The sequence below is a fragment of the Triturus cristatus genome, chromosome 11 (genome assembly GCF_964204655.1).
Source record: "Triturus cristatus chromosome 11, aTriCri1.1, whole genome shotgun sequence".
NCBI classification, from domain to species: Eukaryota; Metazoa; Chordata; class Amphibia; order Caudata; family Salamandridae; genus Triturus; species Triturus cristatus.
In genome coordinates this window covers 895,822,122-895,841,028 of record NC_140594.1, presented here as the reverse complement: position 1 = coordinate 895,841,028, position 18,907 = coordinate 895,822,122, and positions in this window count along the sequence as shown.

The window sequence follows — 18,907 nt, the reverse complement described above, 5'->3', positions numbered from 1 at the left end:
TTTAGACTGTACAAGACACATGTTAGGTAATAATGCTACCAGCAGGCATCTACTCTTAATAGTGTGATTTATTAGGGGGGGGGGGGGGGCAAAGTGGGGGGCTTTCCGGGATTAGGGAATCCAAAGTTCAGTAGGGGAGTTGGTGTCCTTGCCATTGGAAATCCTCAGAGTCCATGCCACAGTCTTTGTCAACATTGGTCAGCCAGTGACCAGCAGGGCCATGTGGCAGAGAATGTCTCTTGATGCTGTGATGCTGTTGCTCCAGTGGGCCAGGTGCCAGGCCAGGTGTCCTGGGCGATGGTGATGTAGCAGCCACCCTCACGGTCCTTTCCGTGGACGACCCGGCTTCCTGCGGGGAACCTCAGCAGCAGGCCGTGACGACGTCTGGGATGCTCCGTCGGATGTTTCCTCCTCCTCCTCATGATCCCTCCCTGTGGGTGGTGATGTTCTCCGCCTCCTGGCACAGGGAGGGTCGGCCATGGTGTCGGCCATCCGACGGAGTTCAGCGTGAATCCCCTGGGACGCCGTCACTTGCTCAGCCTGTCTGTCCTCCATCCTCCGTTGGTGTAGCTGTAGACAGGCTATTAGCTCCGCATGTTGCTGGGCCTGCTGGACCTTGATCCCCTCGAGGACGGACACAACCTGGGCCATGCCCGTGGTGTCCTGCCGGTATGAGTCCAGGATGTTACGGACATGTGAAAATACCGGATCCCCAGCCAACTGGTCAGGCTCGCGCCTCCGCCATCCTCCACTCCCACCACCCCTGCCCACTTGCGTCTGGCCTGCACTTGTGGGCACATCGGGTCTCCGGGACCCCTGAGGGGTGGCATTGGCGTTGTCGCCTGCCTCCTCCTGGGTGCCCGGGACACCGTGTCCCTCCTGGCGAGCCTGGCTGCATTGTGGTGTTGGGGCAGGGATCCTGGGTGTCTCCTGGGAAGTGGCAGGAGTGGGGGTGGTGGTTGGCACGGTAGTACCTGACGCAGGTGCTGCAGGTGGTTGGACACCAGAGGGGCCAGGTCGGTCGGGGTCGTCCGCAGAGTGGTGAGAGTGGTCGCTGCCGGTGGGATCGGTCTCCTGCAGATCCGGGTCCTGTGAGTGTTCCCCCCCAGTGTTGGGGGGTGCAGCACGACGTTGACCTGTGTGTGAGAGAGAAAATGTTAATTTTGATCCATGCAACATCCATGTTTCATCCGTTACAAAGTTGGCACATTTCCTCTTGGAATTAGGATCTGTCTTGCATTCCACTCACAGTGCACTTGTGCATGTGTGTGTCCCTTGGGCACCAATTTGGCCCCTTTAACTATGTGTGGCACAGTCTTACTTGCTGCGTCAAGTGTGACTGCAGTCAGCAGTGGAGTGTGCATGTGTGCCGAGCTATGCATTTGCGCCTTCCTTGTAGCACTGTACATGTGCACATGGAGTGGATCCACACACTCATATGATGCAGGTGGCTGTCCTTGTGCTCGTGTACAGGTTGTGACATGGCCCTGCGTTTTGCCATGATGAAGAGGGGGGGTTCTGGCACTGGCCACCCTTGTCTACATGCACGCAGTCCACCTGCTGACGAGCAGACATTCCCACACACCACAGGACTGATTTGCTCTCCCTGTGTCTCCCTCCTTCTCTGTCCCCCTCTCCCTCCCTCTCTGTCCCCCTCTCCCTCCCTCTGTGTGTCAGCCTCCTCCCTCTGTCCATCTTCCTGTGTCTCCCTCCCTCTGTGTCCCCCTCTCCCTCCCTCCGTGTGTCACCCTCTGTCACCTTGGCCCAGCTTCCTGGGCACACACTGTTAGCAGATCTTTGAGTGGCCCTTGGCCTGTTGATGTGAGTTTGTTTCTGATCTCCAGGCACCCATTTTGTCTGCTGTGTGTCTGTGCGCTGCTGCTGTGGTGGTGTGTGCTGCCACTCTTTCACACTGTTGGCTGTTCATTAGCTGCTGGCATGTGCTAAACAGTGCCTTCACCCCCATGTGTTGATGCAAGGCATCCGCCATTTGCTGGCAAGTCATTCCTGTGTTGGGACACAGTGTTTGTCTGGCTGTGACCTAGGCCATATGGGCAGAGGGCATTGTTGTCTGCTTTGGAGTCGCACTATGTGATTTTTGGTGCCCAGCCTCCCGCCATCCGGGTTACCGTGTCATGTGTTGTTGTCTTCTGTGGCCTGTGACTTGACATTGTCCAGCTGGGTGCATGGGGCATGGTGGCAGCAGTGGCATGTGCCTGCTCATGGAGTGTGGTTGAGTCATGCGATGGCTTGTGGTGGTTGCGTGCCTGTTATTAATTTTGGTTGTGGTTGCAGTTCCCCCCATGTGAGGTGCGTTGTTTGTGTACTCACCCGGGTCTCGGAGTCCTTCTACTCCTTCAACTGCCTCCACCGGCAGTATGGCCATCACCCTCTCCTCCCAGGGATGGTACTGTACGGGTCTGCGGGAGGGCCCTCCTCCGGTGGCGTTGGCCTGGTCGTGTTCCTCCTGTCTCTTGGCTCTGACCCTCCTCCGCAGATCGTACCACCTGTTCTGGCAATCCTGCTTGGTCCTCCTGGTGTCCGCAACAGCATTCACAGCATCGACGATGGTCTGCCACATGGCTGTTTTGGCTGCCTGGCTGGTGCTTCTGACCAATGTTCCAAAGATCTGTGGCTCGACTCTGAGGATTTGATCAACAAGGACCTCCAACTCTCGGTGACTGAACTTTGGATTCTTGGTAGTGGGCATGGTGAGGGGTGTGGGTGGGGATGGTGTGGGTGTGGGGGGTGTGTGGATGTTGGGGGGGGTGTGGATGGTTGTGTGTGTGTGTGAATGTGATGAGAGGGTGTTTGTGAGGGTGGTCGTGTGAAGGTGTGCAAGTGTAAGATGTGGTGTCGCTTGTAGTCTGGTTCTGTGGTGTCTGGCAGCAGTGGGTCTGTTGCAAAGGCTCATGGTTTGTGTGTGTGGGCCCTTTTTATTGGTCCATGGGTGGGTGTGGCAGTGTTTGAATTTTGGGTGGGTGTGTTATAAGGAGTGGTGGTGTATTGGGCCTCTGTTTGTTTTTGACAGTTGCAGGTCAGTGATTGTGTTATTTTAGTGGTTGTTGGCCATGTTTAGTGGCTGTGTGCCTTTCGAATGGTGTATTGTTGAGTTGTTTTGTTTTGTCCTTGTTGTGTACGTGCGTTTTGTGCGTGTGTACGGTGTGTACATGGGCCATTTGGTTGTACGATTTGGTCCTTGTGTGTGGCTTTGTACGACTCGTACATGCGGTTGTGATGTTGGGGCATGGGGTGCGCTCCGTACTTAGGAGGTTGTGTTGGGGGTGCGCCAGGAACGTACTGGGGTGGGGGTACGACTGGAACGTACTGGGGTGTACATAGACGGTGGTACGACACGTACAGGGGTGGGGGGGAGTACATTGACGGTGGTACGACACGTACTGGGGTGGGGGTACACGGGGGTACGACACGTACAGGGGGGGTGTACATTGACGGTGGTACGACACGTACAGGGGTGGGGGGGTGTACATTGACGGTGGTACGACACGTACAGGGGTGGGGGGGTGTACATTGACGGTGGTACGACACGTACTGGGGTGGGGGTACACGGGGGTACGACACGTACAGGGGGGGTGTACATTGACGGTGGTACGACACGTACAGGGGTGGGGGGGTGTACATTGACGGTGGTACGACACGTACTGGGGTGGGTGTACGACTGGAACGTACTGGGGTGTAGGTAGACGGGGCTGTGACACGTACTGGGGTGGGGGTGTGGCTCGAACGTACTGGGGTGTAGGTACACGGGGGGTACGACACGTACTGGGGTGGGGGTGCGACTGGAACGTACTGGGGTGTACATAGACGGTGGTACGACACGTACAGGGGTGGGGGGGTGTACATTGACGGTGGTACGACACGTACAGGGGTGGGGGTACACGGGGGTACGACACGTACAGGGGGGGTGTACATTGACGGTGGTACGACACGTACTGGGGTGGGGGTACGACTGGAACGTACTGGGGTGTAGGTAGACGGGGCTGTGACACGTACTGGGGTGGGGGTGTGGCTCGAACGTACTGGGGTGTAGGTACACGGGGGGTACGACACGTACTGGGGTGGGGGTGCGACTGGAACGTACTGGGGTGTACATAGACGGTGGTACGACACGTACAGGGGTGGGGGGGTGTACATTGACGGTGGTACGACACGTACTGGGGTGGGGGTGCGACTGGAACGTACTGGGGTGTACATAGACGGGTGGGGGTATACATATACGGGGGTACGTGTCGGACGTACGGGGGCTGGGGGGAGTGTTGGGCGCGTATGCGGGCACATGTCTCCATGGTTGCTATTGGTGTTCAGTGCGGACGGTGTTTTTTCCATACGGTTGTAGGCTCGGACGCACGAGATGGATCGTGATTCCTCGGTCGGACTTGGATTTTTACGTTTGTAAAGTAAATCGTCCGAGGACGTGTCGGACACATTTTCCGACCCGAGGACGTGTGGGGAATGATTCCCGGTGCGGTTCGTATGGACTTTTTACCATGCGAATCGTGATTGCCAGTTCGTACGGCACTTGTACGATTCGTACGGTAAAAAGACCCGATACGAGTCGCACGGGGGAATTTTTTACCGGATCGTGATCGGCACCTGAATGTGACCAAAATTGCCATTTTTACAGACCTTTTCTCCTACTCAGAAGCTTCTATTTTGACCTATTTCAGGCATTAAAATGACTCTAAACACACTTATTTTAGTTCCAAGAGTTCTAATTCACATGCAATAGTCATTTACTGTCCAAAAATTAAACTTGAAAAAATTACCATTTTTGACCATCTGGAAAAAGTTCGACAGGTCACGGGTCATCGTTTTTCATCAGAAAATTGTTTTTTTGGGCAGTAAAAAAATTGATTCAAAATGTCATTTGGATTGAGACTCATGTTGAATAACGACTTTTTAAAGCCTCAATGTGACCAAAATTTCAATTTTTACAGACTTTTTCTCCGACTCAGAAGCTTCTATTTCGACCTATTTCAGGCATTAAAATGACTCTAAACACACTTATTTTAGTTCCAAGAGTTCTAATTCACATGCAATAGTCATTTACAGTCCAAAAATTTAACTTGAAAAAATTACCATTTTGACCATCTGGAAAAAGTTCGACAGGTCACGGGTCATCGTTTTTCATCAGAAAATTGATTTTTTGGACTGTAGAAAAATTGATTCAAAATGTCATTTTCATTGAGCCTCGTGTTGAATAACTACTTTTTAAAGCCTCAATGTGACCAAAATTGCCAATTTTACAGACATTTTCTCCTACTCAGAAGCTTCGATTTCGACCTATTTCAGGCATTAAAAGGACTCTAAACACACCTATTTTAGTTCCAAAAGTGATAATTCACATGCAATAGTCATTTATAGTCAAAAAATTTAACTTAAAGAAATTACCATTTTTGACCATCTGGAAAAAGTTCGACAGGTCACGGGTCATCGTTTTTCATCAGAAAATTGATTTTTTGAATTGTAGAAAAATTGATTCAAAATGTCATTTGGATTGAGCCTCATGTTGAATAACTACTTTTTAAAGCCTCAATGTGACCAAAAATGCCATTTTTACAGACATTTTCTCCTACTCAGAAGCTTCTATTTCGACCTATTTCAGGCATTAAAATGACTCTAAACACACTTATTTTAGTTCCAAGAGTTCTAATTCACATGCAATAGTCATTTACAGTCCAAAAATTTAACTTTAATAAATTACCATTTTTACCATCTGGAAAAAGTTCGACAGGTCACGGGTCATCGTTTTTCATCAGAAAATTGATTTTTTGGATTGTAGAAAAATTGATTCAAAATGTCATTTGGATTGAGCCTCATGTTGAATAACTACTTTTTAAAGCCTCAATAAGACCAAAATTTCAATTTTTACAGACTTTTTCTCCTACTCAGAAGCTTCTATTTCGACCTATTTCAGGCATTAAAATGACTCTAAACACACTTATTTTAGTTCCAAGAGTTCTAATTCACATGCAATAGTCATTTACAGTCCAAAAATTTAACTTTAATAAATTACCATTTTTACCATCTGGAAAAAGTTCGACAGGTCACGGGTCATCGATTTTCATCAGAAAATGTATTTTTTGGATTGTAGAAAAATTGATTCAAAATGTCATTTGGATTGAGCCTCATGGTGAATACCTATTTTTTAAAGCCTGAATGTGACTAAAATTTCCCTTTTTACAGACCTTTTCTCCTACTCAGAAGCTTCTATTTTGACCTATTTCAGGCATTAAAATGACTCTAAACACACTTATTTTAGTTCCAAGGGTTCTAATTCACATGCAATAGTCATTTACAGTCCAAAAAGTTACCTTTAAAAAATTACCATTTTTGACCATCTGGAAAAAGTTCGACAGGTCACGGGTCATCGTTTTTCATTAGAAAATTGATTTTTTGGATTGTAGAAAAATTGATTCAAAATGTCATTTGGATTGAGCCTCATGTTGAATAACTGCTTTTGAAAGCCTCAATGTGACCAAAATTTCAATTTTTACAGACTTTTTCTCCTACTCAGAAGCTTCTATTTCAACATATTTCAGGCATTAAAATGACTCTAAACACACTTATTTTAGTTCCAAGAGTTCTAATTCACATGCAATAGTCATTTACAGTCCAAAAATTAAACTTTAAAAAATTACCATTTTTGACCATCTGGAAAAAGTTTGACAGGTCACGGGTCATCGTTTTTCATCAGAAAATTGATTTTTTGGAATGTAGAAAAATTGATTCAAAATGTCATTTGGATTGAGCCTCATGTTGAATAACTACTTTTTAAAGCCTCAATGTGACCAAAATTTCAATTTTTACAGACTTTTTCTCCTACTCAGAAGCTTCTATTTCGACCTATTTCAGGCATTAAAATGACTCTAAACACACTTATTTTAGTTCCAAGAGTTCTAATTCACATGCAATAGTCATTTACTGTCCAAAAATGTAACTTTAAAAAATTACCATTTTTGACCATCTGGAAAAAGTTCGACAGGTCATCGTTTTTCATCAGAAAATTGATTTTTTGGACTGTAGAAAAATTGATTCAAAATGTCATTTCGATTGAGCCTCATGTTGAATAACTACTTTTTAAATCCTCAATGTGACCAAAATTTCAATTTTTACAGACTTTTTCTCCTACTCAGAAGCTTCTATTTCGACCTATTTCAGGCATTAAAATGACTCTAAACACACTTATCTTAGTTCCAAGAGTTCTAATTCACATGCAATAGTCATTTACAGTCCAAAAAATTAAACTTTAAAAAATTACCATTTTTGACCATTTGGAAAAAGTTCGACAGGTCACGGGTCATCGTTTTTCATCAGAAAATAATTTTTTTGGGCAGTAAAAAAATTGATTCAAAATGTCATTTGGATTGAGACTCATGTTGAATAACTACTTTTGAATGCCTCAAAGTGACCAAAATTTTAATTTTTACAGACTTTTTCTCCTACTCAGAAGCTTCTATTTCGACCTATTTCAGGCATTAAAATGACTATAAACACACTTATTTTAGTTCCAAGAGTTCGAATTCACATGTAATAGTCATTTACAGTCCAAAAATTAAACTTTAAAAAATTACCATTTTTGACCATCTGGAAAAAGTTCGACAGGTCACGGGTCATCGATTTTCATCAGAAAATTGATTTTTTGGATTGTAGAAAAATTGATTCAAAATGTCATTTGGATTGAGCCTCATGTTGAATACCTATTTTTTAAAGCCTGAATGTGACCAAAATTGCCATTTTTACAGACCTTTTCTCCTACTCAGAAGCTTCTATTTCGACCTATTTCAGGCATTAAAATGACTCTAAACACACTTATTTTAGTTCCAAGAGTTCAAATTCACATGCAATAGTCATTTACAGTCCAAAAATTAAACTTTAAAAAATTACCATTTTTGACCATCTGGAGAAAGTTCGACAGGTCACGGGTCATCGTTTTTCATCAGAAAATTGAATTTTTGCACTGTAGAAAAATTGATTCAAAATATCATTTGGATTGAGCCTCATGTTGAATAACTACTTTTTAAAGCCTCAATGTGACCAAAATTTCAATTTTTACAGACTTTTTCTCCTACTCAGAAGCTTCTATTTCGACCTATTTCAGGCATTAAAATGACTCTAAACACACTTATTTTAGTTCCAAGAGTTCTAATTCACATGCAATAGTCATTTACTTTCCAAAAATTAAACTTTAAAAAATTACCATTTTTGACCATCTGGAAAAAGTTCGACAGGTCACGGGTCATCGTTTTTCATCAGAAAATTGATTTTTTGGACTGTAGAAAAATTGATTCAAAATGTCATTTGGATTGAGCCTCATGTTGAATACCTACTTTTTAAAGCCTCAATGTGACCAAAATTTCAATTTTTACAGACTTTTTCTCCTACTCAAAGCTTCTATTTCGACCTATTTCAGGCATTAAAATGACTCTAAACACACTTATTTTAGTTCCAAGAGTTCTAATTCACATGCAATAGTCATTTACAGTCCAAAAATTTAACTTTAATAAATTACCATTTTTACCATCTGGAAAAAGTTCGACAGGTCACGGGTCATCGTTTTTCATCAGAAAATTGATTTTTTGGACTGTAGAAAAATTGATTCAAAATGTCATTTGGATTGAGCCTCATGTTGAATAACTACTTTTTAAAGCCTCAATGTGATCAAAATTTCAATTTTTACAGACTTTTTCTCCTACTCAGAAGCTTCTATTTTGACCTATTTCAGGCATTAAAATGACTCTAAACACACTTATTTTAGTTCCAAGAGTTCAAATTCACATGCAATAGTCATTTACAGTCCAAAAAATTAAACTTTAAAAAATTACCATTTTTGACCATCTGGAAAAAGTTCGACAGGTCACGGGTCATCGTTTTTCATCAGAAAATTGATTTTTTGGACTGTAGAAAAATTGATTCAAAATGTCATTTGGATTGAGCCTCATGTTGAATAACTGCTATTTAAAGCCTCAATAAGTCCAACATTTCAATTTTTACAGACTTTTTCTCCTACTCAGAAGCTTCTATTTCGACCTATTTCAGGCATTAAAATGACTCTAAACACACTTAATGTAGTTCCAAGAGTTCTTATTCACATGCAATAGTCATTTACAGTCCAAAAATTAAACTTTAAAAAATTACCATTTTTGACCATCTGGAAAAAGTTCGACAGGTCACGGGTCATCGATTTTCATCAGAAAATTTATTTTTTGGATTGTAGAAAAATTGATTCAAAATGTCATTTGGATTGAGCCTCATGGTGATTACCTATTTTTTAAAGCCTGAATGTGACTAAAATTGCCCTTTTTACAGACCTTTTCTCCTACTCAGAAGCTTCTATTTCGACCTATTTCAGGCATTAAAATGACTCTGAACACACTTATCTTAGTTCCAAGATTTCAAATTCACATGCAATAGTCATTTACAGTCCAAAAATGTAACTTTAAAAAATTACCATTTTTGACCATCTGGAAAAAGTTCGACAGGTCACGGGTCATCGTTTTTCATCAGAAAATTGATTTTTTGGACTGTAGAAAAATTGATTCAAAATGTCATTTGGATTGAGCCTCGTGTTGAATAACTACTTTTTAAAGCCTCAATGTGACCAAAATTGCCAATTTTACAGACATTTTCTCCTACTCAGAAGCTTCTATTTCGACCTATTTCAGGCATTAAAAGGACTCTAAACACACCTATTTTAGTTCCAAAAGTGATAATTCACATGCAATAGTCATTTATAGTCAAAAAATTTAACTTAAAGAAATTACCATTTTTGACCATCTAGAAAAAGTTCGACAGGTCACGGGTCATCGTTTTTCATCAGAAAATTGATTTTTTGGATTGTAGAAAAATTGATTCAAAATGTCATTTGGATTGAGCCTCATGTTGAATAACTACTTTTTAAAGCCTCAATGTGACCAAAATTTCAATTTTTACAGACTTTTTCTCCTACTCAGAAGCTTCTATTTCGACCTATTTCAGGCATTAAAATGACTCTAAACACACTTATTTTAGTTCCAAGAGTTCGAATTCACATGCAATAGTCATTTACTGTCCAAAAATTTAACTTTAAAAAATTACCATTTATGACCATCTGGAAAAAGTTCGACAGGTCACGGGTCATCGTTTTTCATCAGAAAATTGATTTTTTGGACTGTAGAAAAATTGATTCAAAATGTCATTTTGATTGAGCCTCAGATTGAATAACTACTTTTGAAAGCCTCAATGTGACCAAAATTTCAATTTTTACAGACTTTTTCTCCTACTCAGAAGCTTCTATTTCGACCTATTTCAGGCATTAAAATGACTCTAAACACACTTATTTTAGTTCCAAGAGTTCTAATTCACATGCAATAGTCATTTACTGTCCAAAAATTAAACTTGAAAAAATTACCATTTTTGACCATCTGGAAAAAGTTCGACAGGTCACGGGTCATCGTTTTTCATCAGAAAATTGTTTTTTTGGGCAGTAAAAAAATTGATTCAAAATGTCATTTGGATTGAGCCTCATGTTGAATAACGACTTTTTAAAGCCTCAATGTGACCAAAATTTCAATTTTTACAGACTTTTTCTCCTACTCAGAAGCTTCTATTTAGACCTATTTCAGGCATTAAAATGACTCTAAACACACTTATTTTAGTTCCAAGAGTTCTAATTCACATGCAATAGTCATTTACAGTCCAAAAATTTAACTTTAAAAAATTACCATTTTGACCATCTGGAAAAAGTTCGACAGGTCACGGGTCATCGTTTTTCATCAGAAAATTGATTTTTTGGACTGTAGAAAAATTGATTCAAAATATCATTTTCATTGAGCCTCGTGTTGAATAACTACTTTTTAAAGCCTCAATGTGACCAAAATTGCCAATTTTACAGACATTTTCTCCTACTCAGAAGCTTCGATTTCGACCAATTTCAGTCATTAAAATGACAGGAAACACACTTATTTTAGTTCAAAAAGTGATAATTCACATGCAATAGTCATTTACAGTCAAAAAATTGACCATTAAAAAATTACCATTTTTGACCATCTGGATAAAGTTCGACAGTTCACGGGTCACCGTTTTTCATCAGAAAATTGATTTTTTGAACTGTAGAAAAATTGATTCAAAATGTCATTTGGATTGAGCCTCATGTTAAATAACTACTTTTTAAAGCCTCAATGTGACCAAAATTGCCATTTTTACAGACTTTTTCTCCTACTCAGAAGCTTCTATTTCGACCTATTTCAGGCATTAAAATGACTATAAACACACTTATTTTAGTTCCAAGAGTTCGAATTCACATGTAATAGTCATTTACAGTCCAAAAATTAAACTTTAAAAAATTACCATTTTTGACCATCTGGAAAAAGTTCGACAGGTCACGGGTCATCGATTTTCATCAGAAAATTGATTTTTTGGATTGTAGAAAAATTGATTCAAAATGTCATTTGGATTGAGCCTCATGTTGAATACCTATTTTTTAAAGCCTGAATGTGACCAAAATTGCCATTTTTACAGACCTTTTCTCCTACTCAGAAGCTTCTATTTCGACCTATTTCAGGCATTAAAATGACTCTAAACACACTTATTTTAGTTCCAAGAGTTCAAATTCACATGCAATAGTCATTTACAGTCCAAAAATTAAACTTTAAAAAATTACCATTTTTGACCATCTGGAGAAAGTTCGACAGGTCACGGGTCATCGTTTTTCATCAGAAAATTGAATTTTTGCACTGTAGAAAAATTGATTCAAAATATCATTTGGATTGAGCCTCATGTTGAATAACTACTTTTTAAAGCCTCAATGTGACCAAAATTTCAATTTTTACAGACTTTTTCTCCTACTCAGAAGCTTCTATTTCGACCTATTTCAGGCATTAAAATGACTCTAAACACACTTATTTTAGTTCCAAGAGTTCTAATTCACATGCAATAGTCATTTACTGTCCAAAAATTAAACTTTAAAAAATTACCATTTTTGACCATCTGGAAAAAGTTCGACAGGTCACGGGTCATCGTTTTTCATCAGAAAATTGATTTTTTGGACTGTAGAAAAATTGATTCAAAATGTCATTTGGATTGAGCCTCATGTTGAATACCTACTTTTTAAAGCCTCAATGTGACCAAAATTTCAATTTTTACAGACTTTTTCTCCTACTCAAAGCTTCTATTTCGACCTATTTCAGGCATTAAAATGACTCTAAACACACTTATTTTAGTTCCAAGAGTTCTAATTCACATGCAATAGTCATTTACAGTCCAAAAATTTAACTTTAATAAATTACCATTTTTACTATCTGGAAAAAGTTCGACAGGTCACGGGTCATCGTTTTTCATCAGAAAATTGATTTTTTGGACTGTAGAAAAATTGATTCAAAATGTCATTTGGATTGAGCCTCATGTTGAATAACTACTTTTTAAAGCCTCAATGTGATCAAAATTTCAATTTTTACAGACTTTTTCTCCTACTCAGAAGCTTCTATTTTGACCTATTTCAGGCATTAAAATGACTCTAAACACACTTATTTTAGTTCCAAGAGTTCTAATTCACATGCAATAGTCATTTACAGTCCAAAAATGTAACTTTAAAAAATTACCATTTTTGACCATCTGGAAAAAGTTCGACAGGTCACGGGTCATCGTTTTTCATCAGAAAATAGATTTTTTGGATTGTAGAAAAATTGATTCAAAATGTCATTTGGATTGAGCCTCATGTTGAATAACTACTTTTTAAAGCCTCAATGTGACCAAAATTTAAATTTTTACAGACTTTTTCTCCTATTTAGAAGCTTCTATTTTGACCTATTTCAGGCATTAAAATGACTCTAAACACACTCTTCTTAGTTCCAAGATTTCAAATTCACATGCAATAGTCATTTACAGTCCAAAAAATTAAACTTAAAAAAATTACCATTTTTGACCATCTGGAAAACGTTCGACAGGTCACGGGTCATCGTTTTTCATCAGAAAATTGATTTTTTGGACTGTAGAAAAATTGATTCAAAATGTCATTTGGATTGAGCCTCATGTTGAATAACTGCTATTTAAAGCCTCAATAAGTCCAACATTTCAATTTTTACAGACTTTTTCTCCTACTCAGAAGCTTCTATTTCGACCTATTTCAGGCATTAAAATGACTCTAAACACACTTAATGTAGTTCCAAGAGTTCTTATTCACATGCAATAGTCATTTACAGTCCAAAAATTAAACTTTAAAAAATTACCATTTTTGACCATCTGGAAAAAGTTCGACAGGTCACGGGTCATCGATTTTCATCAGAAAATTTATTTTTTGGATTGTAGAAAAATTGATTCAAAATGTCATTTGGATTGAGCCTCATGGTGATTACCTATTTTTTAAAGCCTGAATGTGACTAAAATTGCCCTTTTTACAGACCTTTTCTCCTACTCAGAAGCTTCTATTTCGACCTATTTCAGGCATTAAAATGACTCTGAACACACTTATCTTAGTTCCAAGATTTCAAATTCACATGCAATAGTCATTTACAGTCCAAAAATGTAACTTTAAAAAATTACCATTTTTGACCATCTGGAAAAAGTTCGACAGGTCACGGGTCATCGTTTTTCATCAGAAAATTGATTTTTTGGACTGTAGAAAAATTGATTCAAAATGTCATTTGGATTGAGCCTCGTGTTGAATAACTACTTTTTAAAGCCTCAATGTGACCAAAATTGCCAATTTTACAGACATTTTCTCCTACTCAGAAGCTTCTATTTCGACCTATTTCAGGCATTAAAAGGACTCTAAACACACCTATTTTAGTTCCAAAAGTGATAATTCACATGCAATAGTCATTTATAGTCAAAAAATTTAACTTAAAGAAATTACCATTTTTGACCATCTAGAAAAAGTTCGACAGGTCACGGGTCATCGTTTTTCATCAGAAAATTGATTTTTTGGATTGTAGAAAAATTGATTCAAAATGTCATTTGGATTGAGCCTCATGTTGAATAACTACTTTTTAAAGCCTCAATGTGACCAAAATTTCAATTTTTACAGACTTTTTCTCCTACTCAGAAGCTTCTATTTCGACCTATTTCAGGCATTAAAATGACTCTAAACACACTTATTTTAGTTCCAAGAGTTCTAATTCACATGCAATAGTCATTTACTGTCCAAAAATTAAACTTTAAAAAATTACCATTTATGACCATCTGGAAAAAGTTCGACAGGTCACGGGTCATCGTTTTTCATCAGAAAATTGATTTTTTGGACTGTAGAAAAATTGATTCAAAATGTCATTTTGATTGAGCCTCGTGTTGAATAACTACTTTTTAAAGCCTCAATGTGACCAAAATTGCCAATTTTACAGACATTTTCTCCTACTCAGAAGCTTCTATTTCGACCTATTTCAGGCATTAAAAGGACTCTAAACACACCTATTTTAGTTCCAAAAGTGATAATTCACATGCAATAGTCATTTACAGTCCAAAAATGTAACTTTAAAAAATTACCATTTTTGACCATCTGGAAAAAGTTCGACAGGTCACGGGTCATCGTTTTTCATCAGAAAATTGTTTTTTTGGGCAGTAAAAAAATTGATTCAAAATGTCATTTGGATTGAGCCTCATGTTGAATGACTACTTTTGAATGCCTCAATGTGACCAAAATTTCAATTTTTACAGACTTTTTCTCCTACTCAGAAGCTTCTATTTCGACCTATTTCAGGCATTAAAATGACTCTAAACACACTTATTTTAGTTACAAGAGTTCGAATTCACATGTAATAGTCATTTACAGTCCAAAAATTAAACTTTAAAAAATTACAATTTTTGACCATCTGGAAAAAGTTCGACAGGTCACGGGTCATCGTTTTTCATCAGAAAATTGATTTTATGGACGGTAGAAAAATTGATTCAAAATGTCATTTTGATTGAGCCTCAGATTGAATAACTACTTTTGAAAGCCTCAATGTGACCAAAATTTCAATTTTTACAGACTTTTTCTCCTACTCAGAAGCTTCTATTTCGACCTATTTCAGGCATTAAAATGACTCTAAACACACTTATTTTAGTTCCAAGAGTTCTAATTCACATGCAATAGTCATTTACTGTCCAAAAATTAAACTTGAAAAAATTACCATTTTTGACCATCTGGAAAAAGTTCGACAGGTCACGGGTCATCGTTTTTCATCAGAAAATTGTTTTTTTGGGCAGTAAAAAAATTGATTCAAAATGTCATTTGGATTGAGCCTCATGTTGAATAACGACTTTTTAAAGCCTCAATGTGACCAAAATTTCAATTTTTACAGACTTTTTCTCCTACTCAGAAGCTTCTATTTAGACCTATTTCAGGCATTAAAATGACTCTAAACACACTTATTTTAGTTCCAAGAGTTCTAATTCACATGCAATAGTCATTTACAGTCCAAAAATTTAACTTTAAAAAATTACCATTTTGACCATCTGGAAAAAGTTCGACAGGTCACGGGTCTTCGTTTTTCATCAGAAAATTGATTTTTTGGACTGTAGAAAAATTGATTCAAAATATCATTTTCATTGAGCCTCGTGTTGAATAACTACTTTTTAAAGCCTCAATGTGACCAAAATTGCCAATTTTACAGACATTTTCTCCTACTCAGAAGCTTCGATTTCGACCAATTTCAGTCATTAAAATGACAGGAAACACACTTATTTTAGTTCAAAAAGTGATAATTCACATGCAATAGTCATTTACAGTCAAAAAATTGACCATTAAAAAATTACCATTTTTGACCATCTGGATAAAGTTCGACAGTTCACGGGTCACCGTTTTTCATCAGAAAATTGATTTTTTGAACTGTAGAAAAATTGATTCAAAATGTCATTTGGATTGAGCCTCATGTTAAATAACTACTTTTTAAAGCCTCAATGTGACCAAAATTGCCATTTTTACAGACTTTTTCTCCTACTCAGAAGCTTCTATTTCGACCTATTTCAGGCATTAAAATGACTATAAACACACTTATTTTAGTTCCAAGAGTTCGAATTCACATGTAATAGTCATTTACAGTCCAAAAATTAAACTTTAAAAAATTACCATTTTTGACCATCTGGAAAAAGTTCGACAGGTCACGGGTCATCGATTTTCATCAGAAAATTGATTTTTTGGATTGTAGAAAAATTGATTCAAAATGTCATTTGGATTGAGCCTCATGTTGAATACCTATTTTTTAAAGCCTGAATGTGACCAAAATTGCCATTTTTACAGACCTTTTCTCCTACTCAGAAGCTTCTATTCGACCTATTTCAGGCATTAAAATGACTCTAAACACACTTATTTTAGTTCCAAGAGTTCAAATTCACATGCAATAGTCATTTACAGTCCAAAAATTAAACTTTAAAAAATTACCATTTTTGACCATCTGGAGAAAGTTCGACAGGTCACGGGTCATCGTTTTTCATCAGAAAATTGAATTTTTGCACTGTAGAAAAATTGATTCAAAATATCATTTGGATTGAGCCTCATGTTGAATAACTACTTTTTAAAGCCTCAATGTGACCAAAATTTCAATTTTTACAGACTTTTTCTCCTACTCAGAAGCTTCTATTTCGACCTATTTCAGGCATTAAAATGACTCTAAACACACTTATTTTAGTTCCAAGAGTTCTAATTCACATGCAATAGTCATTTACTGTCCAAAAATTAAACTTTAAAAAATTACCATTTTTGACCATCTGGAAAAAGTTCGACAGGTCACGGGTCATCGTTTTTCATCAGAAAATTGATTTTTTGGACTGTAGAAAAATTGATTCAAAATGTCATTTGGATTGAGCCTCATGTTGAATACCTACTTTTTAAAGCCTCAATGTGACCAAAATTTCAATTTTTACAGACTTTTTCTCCTACTCAAAGCTTCTATTTCGACCTATTTCAGGCATTAAAATGACTCTAAACACACTTATTTTAGTTCCAAGAGTTCTAATTCACATGCAATAGTCATTTACAGTCCAAAAATTTAACTTTAATAAATTACCATTTTTACCATCTGGAAAAAGTTCGACAGGTCACGGGTCATCGTTTTTCATCAGAAAATTGATTTTTTGGACTGTAGAAAAATTGATTCAAAATGTCATTTGGATTGAGCCTCATGTTGAATAACTACTTTTTAAAGCCTCAATGTGATCAAAATTTCAATTTTTACAGACTTTTTCTCCTACTCAGAAGCTTCTATTTTGACCTATTTCAGGCATTAAAATGACTCTAAACACACTTATTTTAGTTCCAAGAGTTCTAATTCACATGCAATAGTCATTTACAGTCCAAAAATGTAACTTTAAAAAATTACCATTTTTGACCATCTGGAAAAAGTTCGACAGGTCACGGGTCATCGTTTTTCATCAGAAAATAGATTTTTTGGATTGTAGAAAAATTGATTCAAAATGTCATTTGGATTGAGCCTCATGTTGAATAACTACTTTTTAAAGCCTCAATGTGACCAAAATTTAAATTTTTACAGACTTTTTCTCCTATTTAGAAGCTTCTATTTTGACCTATTTCAGGCATTAAAATGACTCTAAACACACTTTTCTTAGTTCCAAGATTTCAAATTCACATGCAATAGTCATTTACAGTCCAAAAAATTAAACTTAAAAAAATTACCATTTTTGACCATCTGGAAAAAGTTCGACAGGTCACGGGTCATCGTTTTTCATCAGAAAATTGATTTTTTGGACTGTAGAAAAATTGATTCAAAATGTCATTTGGATTGAGCCTCATGTTGAATACCTACTTTTTAAAGCCTCAATGTGACCAAAATTTCAATTTAACAGACTTTTTCTCCTACTCAAAGCTTCTATTTCGACCTATTTCAGGCATTAAAATGACTCTAAACACACTTATTTTAGTTCCAAGAGTTCTAATTCACATGCAATAGTCATTTACAGTCCAAAAATTTAACTTTAATAAATTACCATTTTTACCATCTGGAAAAAGTTCGACAGGTCACGGGTCATCGTTTTTCATCAGAAAATTGATTTTTTGGACTGTAGAAAAATTGATTCAAAATGTCATTTGGATTGAGCCTCATGTTGAATAACTACTTTTTAAAGCCTCAATGTGATCAAAATTTCAATTTTTACAGACTTTTTCTCCTACTCAGAAGCTTCTATTTTGACCTATTTCAGGCATTAAAATGACTCTAAACACACTTATTTTAGTTCCAAGAGTTCTAATTCACATGCAATAGTCATTTACAGACCAAAAATGTAACTTTAAAAAATTACCATTTTTGACCATCTGGAAAAAGTTCGACAGGTCACGGGTCATCGTTTTTCATCAGAAAATAGATTTTTTGGATTGTAGAAAAATTGATTCAAAATGTCATTTGGATTGAGCCTCATGTTGAATAACTACTTTTTAAAGCCTCAATGTGACCAAAATTTAAATTTTTACAGACTTTTTCTCCTATTTAGAAGCTTCTATTTTGACCTATTTCAGGCATTAAAATGACTCTAAACACACTTTTCTTAGTTCCAAGATTTCAAATTCACATGCAATAGTCATTTACAGTCCAAAAAATTAAACTTAAAAAAATTACCATTTTTGACCATCTGGAAAAAGTTCGACAGGTCACGGGTCATCGTTTTTCATCAGAAAATTGATTTTTTGGACTGTAGAAAAATTGATTCAAAATGTCATTTGGATTGAGCCTCATGTTGAATACCTACTTTTTAAAGCCTCAATGTGACCAAAATTTCAATTTTTACAGACTTTTTCTCCTACTCAAAGCTTCTATTTCGACCTATTTCAGGCATTAAAATGACTCTAAACACACTTATTTTAGTTCCAAGAGTTCTAATTCACATGCAATAGTCATTTACTGTCCAAAAATTTAACTTTAAAAAATTACCATTTATGACCATCTGGAAAAAGTTCGACAGGTCACGGGTCATCGTTTTTCAT